We start from the raw sequence: 18199 nt of genomic DNA, 5'->3' as shown, positions 1-18199 counted from the left end.
CAGGAACAGAAGGAGTCAATTACTGCTACCTGATTCTCAAACTTCCCCAGCATAAGTTCTGAGTACCCAACGACTAGTCTTATTTATGACAACCAGCAATAGATCCTAGACTATTCATACACCAGCTGTGAATTAGCAGAGCTGCACTCTGGTCCATCCCTGCCCTTCCCTTTCCTGACATCCTCCCTGTGCCAGAGTGGAGAGGCAGGTGGCATAGGAACTGGCTTGGTCAGCTTTACACCTGTGGAGCTCTCTAAGGAATTCCAATCCAGCCAGCTGTGACTCAATTCTGGGTTATTTGTGCTACTAAGGGAGCACCATTTGGTCAGAACTGAGTCAGAGAATCTGGCTCAGGGAATATCCCTGAAACAGTTTGATTCTTTCAAAACAGAAACAACTTAAAAGTGTAGCAGTCACATGGGGACTACAAATATTTTTTGTTACAAGTGGGGCTGAAGAAGATTCAAAGCATTCCTACGTGTTTCCAGACACTTAAAAATCAGGAAGTCTATTATGTGGCCAAAGTGCTGAAAACCATGAACGAGTACCCAGTATAGCACAGAAATGCAACAAATTTTCAGTCGCTCAAAGACCTAGATTTTTGTTTGTTTTTTGCATTTGAAGAATAAGCACTTATTCCTAAATCAGAAAAATGAGATCTGCATTTATAAGTCATTTTCTACTTTCCCTGGTTTTAAACAGGAGTAGCGGTGACATGTAATCTCATGGAAAGTAAGTCCTTCTAAATTGTTCAGTTAGCTATATGTACAATATATTTTCTTTACGCTTGTATTTTGTAATGTGTCACTACTGATTTCCTCTGGCTATCACTGAAAGCCCATGGCGAAAAACAAACAGGGCAGATTAAAGGTGCCTAGTGATTTAAAAAAATATATTAACATAAAAGAAATCGTGGCAAACCACTTTAATAATGAAATGTGAAATTTAGCATGTGGATGATGATGAATGTATAAGATTGCACTTGATTGTTAAAACTCTTGTGCCTACGAGCTGGGCTGTTTTGTAACAATACTGAAAAGAGAGGTTAAATGAGGAAAGAGAGATTTCTTTTAGCAATTTTAAAAAATGGACTACAATTCAGGCCATTTACCTTTCTCTGCATGACACCTACTATGGTTCTGGAGATTGCAACATAAGCTTTTTCTTTATAACCATAAAGAAACTTGCAAGGAAAACAGATAATCTCTTCAGAAAGTAAACACACTTGTTTCCTGCCATAGAAAAAGACTATCCCCTTGTATTTCTAAAATCTCGCTGGCCTGAGATTGTATCATGTCATCAAACAAATTAGATGGACACGAGACAACATGTTATTGTTTTTGTTTTTTACTCGGGCCGCTGTCTAAACATAATAATAACAATTCCATACTGTATATTTTGAGTATATAGAATAAAGTATTCTATTCTAGGGATAGGAAATAAGTGAATGCAAATAGGCATTGTTAGTGGCTTCTAGTAAATAAGCCAAATTGAAAGGTAAAACAGATCAACAATTTGTGTTTTCATTATAGATATTTTGTTTACGCAACCATAAATCTGGTAAGAATTTGTGAATTCAGGTAAAGGCAAAAATGTGTCACTGTTGTCAAATGAACCTGGGCCAAGATTTTTTTTCAAAGATGATTAAGGCCCAAATCTTCAAAGGTTCCTACCTTCCGTTGATTTTAATGGAAACAGTTCTGCTTGTGGTGAGTAAGCTGCACAGAAGGCCCACTGAGGTCAGTGACAGGGCTGTGTGACCCACGCTGTGTTCTGTTTGTGAACTAAACAGTGCAATTTGGCTCTCAGGAGCTAGAAGTGAAACAGCCCATAAAGGTTCGTCTTTGTAGGTTTGATTTCTGTGAACTCTAATCTACCAGGGAACTCTCTCCACGGCCATCCCTGCCTCCAGCCTCTTTTTTTGCCTTTCAACAAGCCTTGGATTTTCTGCTTTTTACTTTAATGTATTTGCAGAGGGGTGTCCCAATGGTGGCAATGAAATAGGGTTGACTAGATGGAGAAGGATTTCAGCAACCTCCCAGCTGGGTGAACAATCACAGTCCTTGTTTGTGGAACTTTACAGAGCATGAATGCAGGCAAAACTCAAACCAAGGCTGATTTTGAGTACTTTGGAAGCTTGCTTTGAAATTTTTGCATATTTTTAGACAGCAGGAATGTAGTGTGTGGTGAAAATGGTACAAGATGAACTGACCTGGACCAGTTTGTGGCTGGTATCTTATGCACAAGGGAAAGGGACTGTTGGTCCACAGAGCCTCCTTCTTCTTAAATCTAGCCATTAGGAGCTGGCCACAATTGCAGTACTTGCTCGTTCTCACAGAGCAAGGGTTCCGGGTTAGTCATACTAGCCATTCCCAAAGGGGCAGAGTTATGTGGGTCTTCAGTATTTTGCAGTCCCTATGCACAGTGCTTAATTTCACACTTCCATGGTAATTATTTGTGGATTTGCATTCCTTCCTGTTTTACCCAATTCATTGAAAAGTGTGATGGTAATGTAATATTTCATATTCTTGGCATGGTATTTAAAGTGGATAAGCAAACAGTTATGCCTCTGAGATTGTATAATGCCATGGATTCATTTTCCCCCTGTGAATGAAATGTAATATTTATTGCATCATTTATAATGTATGTAACCTTTACAAGCTGGATGCTGTGTCAGAATGACATGAATGCTTGGGTGACTATCTCCTTGAATCAGCATCATTTTGGCACACTCGGGCAAAAGTGCTTGTGCAAAGTGTTCAAACATCCCAAAATGTGTTGTTGTTTAGAGTCTTGTGATTAGGGCTTAAATCTAATCCTTTCCAATGTAGCAAATATTTGCTGATGGCTAAAACTGTTACAAGGACTAAAGCATAACCTTCCTTTGCCTGGCAATAACATATGTTCTGTTCTTTCAGTATAATCTATTTATTTTCGAGTAGCGTGCAGTGCTGATTTAAAGAATGTCGACCTTCAAGATGGCTATGGTGACTGTGCCCAACCAATGTCTAGACGACTTAATGTAGCAAAGAGTTCTTTGTGATAGAATTATTGAACAATTGTATTTTGTTGTCTTTTTTTCTAGTCATGTTTTACAAAACATACCATAAGCATTTCTTGTGATTTTTAGCGAAGTCCCATTTGTAATATTTGATAATGGACCTAGATTTTATAGGACTCCATGCCTTTTTTTTTTTCATAGTCTGAGTCATAACAAGCATGATCAGAAGGAACAAGTTCATTGTATTGTTTAATTTTGATGGAACTTTTTCAGAAATAAATGTTACATTATTTATAATTTGGATTTATTTAACTTAACAATAAATATCTCTTACTTTAATTTTTGAAAATGATTATTTGTGGGACTTCTCTTTTTCTTCTTTTCTCTATCATCTGTCTCTATATGCTCAATAGATCAAGGCCATTTCCACTTCCTCTTTATGTTCTGCTAAGATTTGCATACATTGTCCCCATTTGATATTTGTCATCTCTACTATTTTATCTATTCTTTTTTCATTCCTTTGTAGGTTAGTGCCTGATCCCACACTCACTAAAGTAAATGGGACAAATGCAACCCCGGTGTAATTTAATTGATTAACCAGAGCTGAATTTGGCTCAGTGGGAGTTTTTCTGCTGCCTTTCATAGGAGTTCAATCAGGCACTTAGTTAACAGGGAAAACCCACCAAACCACTTCAGACAAACACAAAATTCCAGTGAGATACAACTAAATGGATAAAAAAGGGTCCTGATCCTGCAGTTGGATCTGCGTGTGTGGGTGCTGGTCAGTGGTCTGCCTGTATGGGTCAGATTACAGGATCAGGGCCAAAGGTACTAAAAATCGCGCACAGCCATGCATTTCCAAAAGTGACCAGTGATTCTGGGTATCTGGACTTTTGGGTACCCAACATGCAGCCCCTTAAAGGGATAACATTTTCTAAGGCCAGGTGCTCTGTACTTTCTGACTATCTGGTTCCTTCAAGGGATTTGAAGTTGGCCATCCAAATTCTGGATTAAGTTTTGGGAATTTAGGCCTGCAGTCCGTGCACACACTCAAAACTTTTACTGAAGCAAGTGTGGATTCAGAAGGAAAGCAGGGTTGGGCCCAGAACTCTTCAAAAAGTTCAGCAGGAGTTGAGGGTGTTCAATACCTGACAGAAGCTTTTTTCAAAAGTACTGGCAAGTCATGTCTCTGTTTAGCTGGTTACAACTGACCTCTCACCCTAGTTCAGGCCTTTTTACAGGGTTGTTTCTCTGCATGTGTTTTCTGGGCCTTTACATGCAGGCAAAACAAGCAGCTTTAAAATGGCCACTTTGAACATCAGTTTGCCACTTTCTTCCTTCCAGCCAATATGTGTGTCATTACTGCCCTGAGCACGCTGCTTCCCCTAATCCTCCCCAGAAATCCCATTCCTTTCAGCCTTTGCCCACAGTCTGCCAGACAGTCTAATCCTCTCATAAGCTGGTGATAGTCAGCACAGCAACATGCTTTCCAGATAGGCCCCACTTCATTTATGCAAAGTTCCTGAGATTTTTGAACCTGCTGGAAGTAAGGAATTAAGCATCTTTGTTCATCCCCATTTGACACCTACAGGAACACCATGGCTCAGCAAAGGTGCTGATCTCTATGGGTAGGAAAGGAGAAAAGTTCCCTTTTCTTCAATTCCTGAAGGGACAGCATGGCCTTTTCCAGAAAGCAGCCTACTAAAACCGATGTTTCAGTCACTCATGTTTAGATGTAAATCAATGAAGTCAATGGAAATAAGATGACTTACATCAGCTGAGAATCTAGCCCTTGCAATGAGGTGTGTGTTAATTTGTTGAGAAATTACCCAGAAGATGTGCTGTGTCCGAGATGTATCACTTTTCCCTGGCTTTGTGTCAAGGTCAGACTCCCAAAGTTGGCTTCCCTCACTGATGAGAAACCAGGGTTACCCACTTTGCTTTTTTTTTTTTTAATTTCTCAGTTTTCAGTGTACTGTCTCCAACACCTTTGATCACCTACTAATTTTCTATACTTGTCTATTTATACCAAAGAGAGAGTGTCTGTGTCAGAGATGTGCATGTGAATTGGGGCCTTGTTTGGCTGAGAACTCCATTCAGTTTAGCACTCTTGTCAATTGAGTGTTCAATAGATTGTAGAGGCTCTTCAGGGCAGAGGCTCTTTTTTGTTTTATGTTTGTACGGTGCCTAGCACATTTGGAACTATAGTCTCTGCTTGGGGCCCCTAGTTGCTACAGCAATATAAATAAGCTGCAAAACAAAATGGCAACTCCTTGTAGCTAGAGTCAACACTCCCCTAGATGAGTGTTAGTTGAAAATTCTGACTGTGTGCTTCACTTGCTTGTTCCATGAGCTCTGATGTTGATTCCTTGTGTGATCTTAAATCAAGTCATTTAACCTCCCTGTGCCTCATTTTCCCCATCTGTAAAATGGGGATAACACCTCACAGAGCTGTTGTAAGGATTTTAATATCTGTAAAGTGGTTTGAATCCTTTATGAAAGTTAGCTATAGAAATGCAAAGTGCCAGCAGTAGCAGAGGGTTTCTTTATGCTTCTTCAATCTGACCAGAATCAGAAATGGAGATGCTAAAATATCATAGATAAGGCCATTCTTGCAGTATTTTCAGCCTGACACACACAGGAAGTTTTAGATATCCCACATGAGATCCTGGTCTCCCAAGATTCCCAGCCCAATTTTGAAGACTTGATTGGCTTGGATAGCTTGGTTAAGTATTCTAATCTTTGAATGCCTGTTTGTCTAAGTTACGCAGCCTCTATCTCCATGGTATGCTAACTGAATGGAAGTATAATTCCCTAAGGTATCATTTCCATGGCTCTCTGTAAGCAGTGACTGGAGGTCAAATGAAGGAGCCAATCCAAAATTAAGAGATTTACCTGGGCACAGTCAGTAAGAACTCCAATTTAGACATTGCAGAGTATGTTACAACCTATAGTTTGTGGCAAAGATTCCCAGTCAGTATAAATCACCACAGCAACATTGACTTCAATAGAACTATGCTGATTTACATCAGCTGAGGATCTGGTCCTGAATGCTGAAGTACAGGAACCAAACTGCTACTGCTTTTCACAGAGAGGATCTAGTATGGGGAACTTTGATATGCCCACTTGAGGCACATCATAAAGTTCCTAGACATATTAACAAATAAGAAGCAGTGCACAGAAAATGCTACCATACAAATGACTGATGAGGCATTCCAAGTATAGCATGAATACCAAGTTGGAAGAACAGTTTCCACAAATGGGAGTCAGGAGATGAAGGTGCTGTTTCTGGCTCTGCATATCCTATGTATTCTTGAGCAAGTCATTTCATCTCTTTGTGCCTGAGCTGCTCCATCTATTGGACATGAATAATACTTACCTATCTTACAGATGCTGAAGCTAAATATTTTTAAAGCACCTTGAAATCCTCAGATGAAAGGAGATGTAGAAGTATTAACAGAGGGGACTTGACTCTAAGAGGTATAAGCCATTTCACACACAAGTGAATCCATGACTGAATGCCACAGAAGTCAGCATGGCAATCAGTTTTACCATATCTAGCCAGAGAGAGCTAATGTAGAGCACATCTATGCACAGCTGCATTAACTCTGTCTTGATTAGTTTGCTAGTGAGATTTTCCCTGCATTGTCCTTTCAGTGCTGGGGAATATATAGAGTGGTGATTGGATTCTGGCCATGCAGTTCAGATATCTCTCACGCTCTCAAGTGTTGTATTTGCTGTTTCAGTTATATAATGTGTGACGGAGGTCATGGGGAGCCACACTGAAGTTACTCAATTAGGGTAAACTGCAAAGAATGGGGCAGACAATCCTCACAGCTGGTGGATATTCCAATACTTAGATTTACCAAGCCAGCACAAATTAGCTTCTATAATACCTTACTAGTTACCCAGAAGCCAACAACACAGTTTCCTTAAAGCAACCCAGCCTCAGGTCTCCACCCAGACACCCAAGTCAAATATGAGGATTACTGAAAATCTTATTCATCATATAAGAAAGTTGTACCAATCCCAAAGGATCGGACACATTACCTCCCAGGTTAAGGAATATTCCAGATATTATCCAAATACACGCTTACCAATCCTTATTAATTAAACTAAAATTTATTTAAAAAGAAGAGAGCGAGTATTGGTTAAAAGATCAGTATACATACAGACATCAGGACAGTTATGAGATCAGATTCATAGTAGAGATGGTGAGCTTTGCAGTTGCAAAGAGTTCTTTCAGAATTAGTCCATAGGTTATAGTCCAATGTCCTCTTACAATTTAAGCTTCCCCTGCATAAAGCATCAAGCAGATCTGAAATAAAAAGGATCAGGACCCAAAAGTCTTTTATACAGTTTTCTAGCAGATCCTTGACCATACAGTCCTGGGTGAACAATAGGCTTTTGATGTAACCTTTTGTTTCCCAGATGTCAGCGGTAATCAACCACATGGATTAACATACGTTAATTTATCCATTAAGTAGCTCATATGCAGTTTTAAAGAGACATATAAAGAATGATACTATTTCACCCAAGATTCATCTAAATGTTAATATTCCCTTTTGAGCTCTGAATCAATAGCTATAATAATAGACAGGAACTGTCTGTTTACGTGGCTAACATCCAAAAAGATATACGTAAACACATACAATTAGTATCACCTCTAATTCTCTAACAATACAGGTTTGCATTTCAAAGTTCTAGCCTATCTAACATGGAATGGCCCTAATTACCATTTACATACTTTTCTAAAATGTCTCTAAAGGTTGAATTTGGGTCATTTAGGCCTGGTCTATACAACAGAGTTAGGTCGAATTTAGACGCACTAGGTAAATTTAAAAATGAATGTGTCCACACAATCAACCCCATTCCGTCGACCTAAAGGACTCTTAAAATTGACTTCTGTACTCCTTCCCAGCGAAGGGAGTAGCACTAAAATTGATTTTGCTGGGTCAAATTTAGGGTAGTTGGGATGCAAATCAATGGTATTGGCCACAGGGAGCTATCCCAAAGTGCTCCATTGTGACCACTCTGGACAGCACTTTGAACTCTGATGCACTAGCCAGGTACACAGGAAAAGTCCCAGGAACTTTAGAATTTCATTTCCTGTTTGGTCAGCCTTTTAAACTCAGCAGCACAGGTGACCATGGAGTCCCCCCAGAATCGTAGAGCGTAGAATGTTTCTACGCTCCCCCTATCATCTCCATCCCTGAGGTTATCGCAGATTAGAAGGCGAAAAAACACACTTGGGATGACATGATTTCTGAGCTCATGCAGTCCTCCCGCACTGATAGGGCACAGCTTAATGCATGGAGGCATTCAATGGCAGAGGCCAGGAAAGAATTAAGTGAGTGCGAAGAGCAGAGGCAGGACACGATGCTGAGGCTAATGGGGGAGCAAACGGACATGATCAAGTATCTGTTGGAGCTGCAGGAAAGCCAACAAGAGCACAGACCTCCGCTGCATCCACTGTATAACTGCCTACCCTCACCCAGACGCCCAAGAATGCAAGGGGGACGGGGAGGGGAGGCTGTGGGCACCCAGCCACTCCACTGCAGAGGATGGCCCACGCAACAGAAGGCTGTCATTCAAACAGTTTGATTTTTAATGTGGCTACAATAAGCAAAGTGGCCTTGACCTTCCCTCCTCCCTCACCCCACCCGGGCTAACTTCTCTGTTATCTCATTTTTAAAAAATTAATAAAGAAAGAATGCATGGTTTCAAAACAATAGTTACTTTATTTCGAAGGGGGGAGGGTGGTTGGTTTACAGGGAATTAAAATCAACAAAGGGGGTGGGTTTGCATCAAGGAGAAACACACACAGCTGTCACACCGAAGCCTGGCCAGTCATGAAACTAGTTTTCAAAGCCTCTCTGATGCGCAGTGTGCCTTGCTGTGCTCTTCTAATTGCCCTGGTGTCTGGCGTGAAAAGATTGTCTGCCATTGTTTTCACGGAGGGGCGACTGATGACATGTACCCCAAACCACCTGTGACAATGTTTTTTTCCCATCAGGTATTGGGAGCTTTACCCAGAATTCCAATGGGCAGCGGAGACTGCTGGAACTATGGGATAGCTACCCACAGTGCACCGCTCCGTAAATCGATGCTAGCCATGGTAGTGAGGACGCACTCTGCCGATTTAGTGTGGACATATGCAATCGACTGTATAAAATCGATTTCTAAAAATCGACTTCTATAAAATTGACCTAATTTCGTAGTGTAGACAGAGCCTTATTCTGCAGGATGCTTAACCTTTTCTGACCCTGCATCACATAATGAAAACCACAACTCTGCCTGGTTTGATCATCTTCCAGCATATGACTGGATGGTTTTCTCAGGAGAACCCAGCAAAATGTTTCCATTAAAAGAGCTCAAAGTATGGAAATAAGTTTGCTAACCAGTTGAGAATAGTCAAAAAGGTACTTAGCCAAATGTTTGTAAGCAAAGAGAAATAGAATAAAGTTAAGTGCCTAGAGCTCAGTGTGAACAAAAGAGCAGAAAGGCCAAATTCTATAGAAAAAAAATGAATGGAGATTTAATGCCTGGCTACTTAGAAGTAAATTAAGATGGGTGCAAAGTATAAATTCAGATCAAATAAGGGTTTTCACTCCACAATTTGTGGGTGTTTGAATCTAGGGTCTGGACAGGGCCTTTGGAGAAAAGGGACAGTTCTAAAATTCAGATCAGGGTTTAGAATTCAACCCTCCTTTCTCCCAACTTGCAGGGTGGTTTGACTGTGGGGTTCTGGCTCTGGCCTATCTCCAAATAGAATCATTTATGGACTAATGTCTAAGTATCAAAATATTAGTATTATCTTTAGATAACTCTTTGTATTGAACATGTAGCCTGACATACTACATGAACTCCTACAGCTCAATGTTAAGAGACTGCTGATTCTGACTTTCAAGCCTCAAAACAAACGTGATTTACCCGTGGTGCCTCTGCAATACTGAAACTTAAAATGTTACAAAAGCAAGTAATCTTGAGGATGTTTGGGTTAATTTAAATGACATTCTGGTGAATCTGAAAACAACGTTGTGTTTGACTTTTTGTGCCCAGGTACTTTAAAGTAAGTTGTTTACATTTGGAACCTTGTCTCCTTATCTATAGTTATTTGTAGGTGAACCCATTTCTTGTGAAAGGAGGCAAAGCTCTAAGCTAAAATTTTCAAAAGTGCCTAAATGCCTTAGAAGCCTAAAACCCATTTTAAAAAGTGTTGTAGGCACTTAGGATCCGCTGTTCCATTGATGTAGGCTTCTAAGTCATTGGCTGCTTTTAACAATTTTACCATAGAGCAAACATTCTTAAAAAAATCAACAGAAAATATCCTGCAAAGTTAACATTGCCCCATCCCTATTGTGGAAGGAACCCCCCGGGATATGTGTCAGCTCAGTCTCAGCGACTTTAATCCCTACTGAAGTAAACAGCAGTCTCTCCATTGATTTAAAGAGGCATTGGTCAGGTCATATGACCAGTTCGTCTGACTTCCCTTCTGATAATGCTAATAACTGCAAATCTGATGAAGGTACTAGTCCATTAGGAACTCTATTCAAACTAAAGACTTATTTCACATACGCACTGAACAGCCATCAAGTGCTAACAATTTTAGTCGCTACCACTCAAGCTAGATTTGATCCACTGACCAAAAGGTTCTTTGGACTTTTTCCAGTGCCCTGATCTATTCATTCACCTGCTAGGTAATTTTCCTCCTCCTCATATACTTATCAAGTAAATGCATTTTAATTAAATGGGCTTATTCATGAACAATAAATGCCAGCAATATAGATAAAATGCAGAATACATTAGTCATGTGCATGTTGCATATGCTGCCAAAGGAGTATTTAGTATTGCAAAAAAGACTTGAGCAAATTTCCAACTGGGGTATTTCCAACTCAGATTATGAGGAGTTTTGTGAAAGCAATTTAGAAATAATAGTAATAATAATAACAAGTGTACCTGTTAAAATTTACCAATAGATACATTATTATATGGAGACATTTGATCCATGAGTTAGTACAAAGGATACTGAAGATTCTTTTAATGTATTAGCTAACTGTACTACAGTATCAACGTTGTAGGTAACAGTGAACAAACATTCAGAATTTATGTTTAGAAGTGATCTGAAATGCTTTAAAAATGAAATAAAACTGTGTATGATCCCAAATGACTGACAGACTATGCCTGGAGTTCAAATAGTAGAAATAAGTGAGTTTTAAAATGAAAGTATTAGAGAAGCAGTTGACTGCACCACTTCCTGGCAAGCAGGCAGGGCATTTTCTGTCCCTGTGACCAGGTATAGGAAAGGGAAGAGAAAGCTGAACCTAATTCCATTAGAATAGTTTTGGTATCTCTATGTATACAAATGTAATTTTATCAGTTAAAACACTTTTCAGATGCTCTTTATCAACTTACCTCACTCAAATAGTTCTCTTTGGATTGATTATTTAAAAAAAAAAAGCCAACAAAATGTAGGGCCTAATCCAACATGCACTGAAGTCAAAGGAAACAATTCAGTGGGTGTTAATCATGTCATTAGTCCATAACAAGGACTATTGCCATTGTAGACATTTGGTTTACAGCTAATGAAGGTAGAGAGGTGGAAGTATGCACTATTTTCTACTAGCTTTTTAACAATTCACTCAGGTGCAATGCTCCAGTCTGATTATACACTCTTGAAGTCAGTGAGGGTTGTGCCATTGCCTTCAATGGGAGTAAGTTCAGGGCCACAGATATGTATGTGGACATACTTGTCTTGGTTCAGCAGAGTTACACCACTGCCAGACTAAAGTAACATGGTGGTGAATCAGGCCCAGTCTTATACTTTTTGAAATAAACACGTCTAGCTTTCACTGCTCACCTATTTGCTTCATATGCTGGACATGTGATCAAAGTTTTCTGCTCCTGTTTTCTCTCTATAAGTTAACAGCATGCTTTATACACACACCACACATCACTACAATCTTCCACTACAAAACTCACAACTATTGGATACGCTCATTTGCTGCTGACAGATGCTACATGCAGAAGAACCACTGTTGGTGACAGAGCAGACATGTCCAGGGGCTGGGACAGAATGACAACAACATAACACAAAAGTAAAGAGTGTGTGACAGTGACATGCCCAGGGGTTCACTGACAGACATGACTCAATTACATGTGGTCCGTCAAATGTGTTTGGCTGCTAGAGTGATTAAATGTCTAGATGAATACTTGTATGCGCAAATGGTACAAATGGCAACACAATCCCTGTGTGGTGTGGAGTGCAGGTTCCCAATGGTGAAACTTGGAACATGATACTCAGTGACATTTTAGCCTCTTTTCCCTGTGGTATCTGCCATGTCCTGGCTAAATGAGCGAAACTGTGGTGAGAGAACCTGCTCTTCCATGTCACTCATGAGTTGTTTGCAGTTTACTAGAATGAATATATTGTGTTAGTTAATAATATGACTCCAATGACTAGACATAGTTGAACAGACTTACTAAGTAATCTTTTCTATTCCAGCCGGGTCTAATGTAGGGTTGGCTCCTTCAATACCTTTGTCCAGTCTATTTTTAAACAACTCATGTGTTGGAGCTGCCATTATTTCCCCTGTGAGACCATTTATCAATTGAGTGGACATAAGGTGTTTTGCATCGTTTCCTATAAGTCAGTCTACATTTTCCTTTGCTCAAGGCTGGTATTAAGAAGAAAATTTTAGCTGGTAAGGCCAGTAGGGGTAAATCTCTTCTATAGGGATCCAGTATTACAGCCTAGTAGTGAAAACCATTCACCAGAAGGGGTGGAGGAAAGTTAAGTGATAGCATTATAGGTGGAGCTCATAATATCATCTATGGTTAAGGTTGCTCAACACTTTCCACTATAAGACCCTGTTTTCAGTTGCTTATAACTTTGCCAAACCTTAACCATTCTGGCTGAAATTTTCCATGCTTGATATCTGCCTCTGGATATTTTTTATTTATTTATTTTTGAGGTTTCAGCTAAAATGGTTCAGCAGTTTCTGAGACCAACATTAGGAAAATAGATAGTCTGTTGCCCATGTTAAAGATTCTGACAACTGCTTAGTTGAAAAGCTCAGGGGGTCAAGCTGAGAGGGTGAATCAGAAGAGAAGTGGCAGCGAGACAGAGGTGGGGAGTGAATAGGAGTAAAGAGGGAAGGAGCTGAGAGATGGCTAGGGAGCATAATCCAGGGAGAAGAGGCCAGGAGATGATGATAGGGGATGGGGATAGAGATAGGCTTGGGTAGTACAGGGGAAGAAGAGTCTATTACAACTAGATCAATGGCTCTCAACCTTCCCAGACTATCGTACCCCTTTCAGAAGTCCAATTTGTCTTGCGTACCCCCAAGTTACACCTCTGAAAAACTACTTGCTTACAAAGTCAGACATAAAAATACAAAAGTGTCCCAGCACACTATTACAGAAACGTTGCTGACTTTCTCATTTTTTCCATATAATTATAACGGAAATCAATTAGAATATAAATATTGTACTTACATTTCAGTGTATGGTATATAGAACAGTATAAAGAAGTCATTGACTGTATGAAATTTTAATTTGTACTGCTTCAGTAGTGTTTTTTATGTAGCCTGTTGTAAAACTAGGCAAATATCTAGAGGAGTTGATGTACCCTGTGGAAGACCTCTGCATATCCCCAGGGGTTACATGTACCCCTGGTAGAGAACCACTGTACTAGATAACACTCCCCTCCAGAGCCTGGAATCAAACCCACAAATCCTGAGTGTCTATATTGCTCTGCTCTCAGCCAATAGCTGTAAATCCAACTTGTGAAGTTTATATCTCATCCTCCCTCTCATGATAGGCCCACACAGAGGACAACCACCAGCTACTATAACCATTATTCTGCTATCTCAAGTGGAAGAAGTTTGTATTGTGGATCAAAAGTCTTACTCATGACCCAAGTTTGTGGATAATATGGTTCCATAGGATAGAATTTCTGTATTTTCAGTTATTTTTTTAAACTATGTTAGAAGAACATTAAAATTGCGAAGTCAAGCATTCAAAGGTTAGGAAATGCCAGCATTAAGGTTGCCTCTAGAACCTTAATTCAGCCCCATGATGCGTATGCATTACAGGACATTCTTTAATTATATGATCGCATACTTTTTTTCCCCCCACAAGCCCACTGCTTCATTCAGTGCACAGGATGAATAGTGATCTGGGACTGAATCATGGCTGTGTATTGTTTGTTTTTGTGCCTTGTGTGTTATTGTGGGGTCACACTGCTGCAGGTGATGCCCTGCTTAAAGGCGGTAACAGCCTTTTCCTTGTGGGCCTGACTGAGAACCTAGTAGTGGTTGGCCATGACCCCAGAAGTGAGCCTGTCCCAGAAAGTGTTGCGATGCCTAACCTGTGGGTGGTCTTCCCCTTAGTGGACTCCCCAGTCCTGAACTAGGTGTCCAGGCTTCCCATACAGTGAACGGGGAGAGTTGGGAACACCTGAGAAAGGGCTCTTTAGAAGCCAGCAAAATGATTAGGGAGCCACCTAAGCTAGCAAGGTGTGAAATACTGAAAAGGGGTCTGAGGCACCAAAACAGCTGTCCTGTTCCACCTGATGGTGGGTGTGGGCCAGAGATAGGTGCCTCTCTCTGCTTGGTATCCTCAGCTACAAATCCTGGAATTAGGCACCAAAGCAGATCACATGGCAGGTGAAACTGTCTCTCTGTCTCTTGCGCATGCTTGATACTTCTCTCACGTTCTCCCTTTGTTTCCCGGGACGCTTGGCTGTCTTCTGTGTGGGTGTTGTACTGCTGTCTTCCCTGTCTCGCAGCCCCATCAATAGCCTGTATCCAGCCTCCCGCTAAAGGGTCCGATAGGTATCAGGTCTTTGGCATGCCCAGAGCATGCCTAAGGGATCAGGACCTACTAGAGAGAGAGATGTTCCCCAGCCTAGTTTGAGAATCCCCTTTTGGACCTCCCAGGCTTTGGCTTGAGCAGTTTGGGGCCCTTGCTGGTTAGCTATGGGGTGACATCACCACTTGGGCAGCTTGGCTAATGCCGATCAGTGGAAGTTTAGGTGCCTAAGGGATTAGCCGGGATTAGGCGGCAGCTGAGTAGCAGGTTTGAAAATGTCAGTGGTGTGACAGATACGGCAATTCCCTGCAATAGCCTGGACAAACCTTACTGAATTACATTAAACCTTACTGAATTAAGTATCTGAGGAGTTCATTGTATTACCATGGGACTGTATGTAATGTCTCTGCAGGGAAGACATGATTAATGTAAACCCTCGGAAGTGTTATGAGCTTCAAACAATGTGTCAGACAATAATGAACTTTTGAAGTTAGGTCGGGGTTCCCAGGAAACCTCTAGAGGGTGGTGTATGCAAAGTACTCCCTCCGGTATGAAAGATGCTCTGCCTTGAGAAGGGAACAGTTTCCAGCTCATCACCTGATCACCCGAAGATAAGATCAGAGGCCCATGCTATATAAAGGAGTAACTCTCAGATTCATGCGTGTTCTTGTTCTGAGCCATGGCAATTATGATCTTGTGCTCACAGAAAACCCCCTTGGTGGGGTTTGAAGGACTGACTCCTACTACTTGTTGGAGTTGGGGTGATGTCTGGTAAGATTGTTAGCATGCGTGTAGGTTAATTGTTTGAATACGTTTTTTCTGTAATGCTTTCACCTTAAGAATAAACATGCTTGCTTAAGAAGAGCTGTATGGTAGCCTAACTGTGAGCAATTACACTCTTTATAGCCTCTAAGGAAAATGCAAAGCAGGCCTGCTTAGGCAATCTGACTTGCTGGGGAATTCACACTGTAGGCAGGAAACTCTGGAGCCTGGATTTATCCCAATTAGGAGGGAGACAGACATGGGTTTCCACCCAAGAGCAGTGATGGTTGGGAGCCAGAAACCTTAAGTGAGTTCCCTGGAGAGCAGATACAAAGGTGTAGTTATCCTGAAGCTGTGACAAGGACCATGAGCTTTCATTGGCTTTTATACTGAATGGAGGGCTGGCACATGAAGGAAAGAGATGATGAAATTTCCAAAGAAAGTCAGAGTAAATAAGATGAACTTTACATAAGTCTTCATTCCCTCCTACAGCATTGTCTTTGTCCACCTGGGACTGTTTGATAGTCTCATCAAAGATGCCAGTTATCTACCACCTCCACTGAGATAGACTGACCCGATTAAAGACATAAATCCCTGTAACTTGTCCCTCAACTTGGCCAACTAGATCCAATTTTTAAAAGAGAGTTTAATCACCCTAAGTTATATAAACATGAACCAGAGAGCACCCTGAGGGCATGATGGTCTTAACTGGAAATTTCCAAATGTTTACATTTAAAAAAATAAAACCAAAGAGTTATTTTACCAAGTTCTTGCAATTGAGGAATAACTTACAAACCTTCAAGTATTTTGTTTCAGAATCTTGTTTTAATATAAAGATACTTTCTAGTCATTGAAGGGCACCCAGATACCTCCACAATAAGCACTATTATTAGTCATAAACCATCAATTCTGCATGGTAGCAAGGGTCTCTTGCAAAGTGCGGAGTGTCTTCCAACTCCCATGGAAGTTAATGGAAATTAAAGGAATTTCAGACCTTGCAGGAAATACTTGCCTTCTTGCAGGATTGGGATCCAATTAAATGCTGTATGTTTGTTGAATAAATAACCACATATTATAAGGTCTCACATGTCAGCACCTGAGAGAGAAAAGATATTAGGGCTATGAAATGAGATGCAAGAGTTCTAGGTTCAGTTCCTAGCTCTGCCCCAGACTCCCTGCACTACCCTGGGCAAGTCTTATTGTCTGGTAAGGTCATTGGCGTGTGTGTTATTAGCATGTATGTAGGTGAATTGTTTTAATATGTTTTCTCTTTAATGCTTTCACCTTAAGAATAAACATGCTTGCTTAAGAAGAGCTGTATGGTAGCCTAACTGTCAGCAGTTCCCCATCTTCCTTTCTCTCACCTTTTGTCTGTCATGTCTATTTAGATTATAAACTCTTCAGGGCACAGATTGCCTCTTGATAAGTGTATGTGCAAGGCTAGTGCAAAGGAGCTCTAATTTCAATTGAGGTCTCGGTGCTATTATCAGGGCCGGCTCTAGATTTTTTGCCGCCCCAAGCGCCCTCCCCCCAAAAAAACAAAACAAAAACAAACCCACCTCCAAGAGCACCACTGCCGAAGCAAAATAATAATAAAAAAAACCCTCCCGGAGTGCTACCCCTGGAATTATGCTGCCTCAAGCACGTGCTTGGTTTGCTGGTGCCTAGAGCCGGCCCTGGGCATTGTACTATAAATAATAATACTAACATGTCATAAGATGACATAACATAATGGACAGTGGTCATGTTTACAAATTTCTTCCATTATGAGAGCTATTGCTGGCTGCGGTAGTTTCTCAATTTTAAAGAGAGGGGGTAGCTCTCAAAATGGTAGAATCTTACAAAACAGATGCTTTGAAGGGCAGCACTCTGACTATCCAAATGTCATTGTCTTATAACGCTCAATTCATATTCAAACTATTGAAAATAAACTGCTCCCAGTACAAAATCGTACACCAGCTATTGGGACATGGAGAAATATGACATCTTGAGAGGCAAATAAAACATCTTCTTTGGACTCTATACTTGGGATTGATTGCTATTTTCTGTGAAAGGTGCTCAGATACTACACTGCTATTGCAGGATAAAACCCTTAGACAGAATCAGATTCACAATTTTGGCAGGCAACCGGCAGATCAGGTACCTTTTGAGAGCAGGTAATCTGAATCATCATCAGCTTTGCTGACTCTAGGAATAATTTAATCTCTCTCCCAGTCAACATTTTTAGAAATTGGATTTGTTGGAACTATTAAGTTTCAAAGTGCCACCTTGAGTGATAGCAATTTCCTCCTCAGCTGTGAGGGGTAAAGAGAGCAAACCCAGAACTGAATAGTCTTTATCCAACTGACAAATCCTGTTGTTGATCTTATTCGTTGAAGACGCTAGGAAAGCAGGGAGAGAGATTAAAAACTATGGAGAGAAAAAAGTTCTCATGGTACTCTCTATATTCAGCTTGTCACTGCGCTGTAAAACTCAAAATGGCTGCTTCATTAGTGACAGGCAGTAATTACCGTTACCACAAAGGATCTTGAGATTTACTGTGAAACCTCATGCTAGCTCACAGTAAATCTCTCATCAGCCCATTCTGTATATCTCAGCCTGCTAACTCCAGGGAAGAACTGT

The sequence above is a fragment of the Mauremys reevesii genome, linkage group 1, assembly GCF_016161935.1.
Source record: "Mauremys reevesii isolate NIE-2019 linkage group 1, ASM1616193v1, whole genome shotgun sequence".
Taxonomy (NCBI): Eukaryota; Metazoa; Chordata; order Testudines; family Geoemydidae; genus Mauremys; species Mauremys reevesii.
This window is presented reverse-complemented; position numbering follows the sequence as displayed.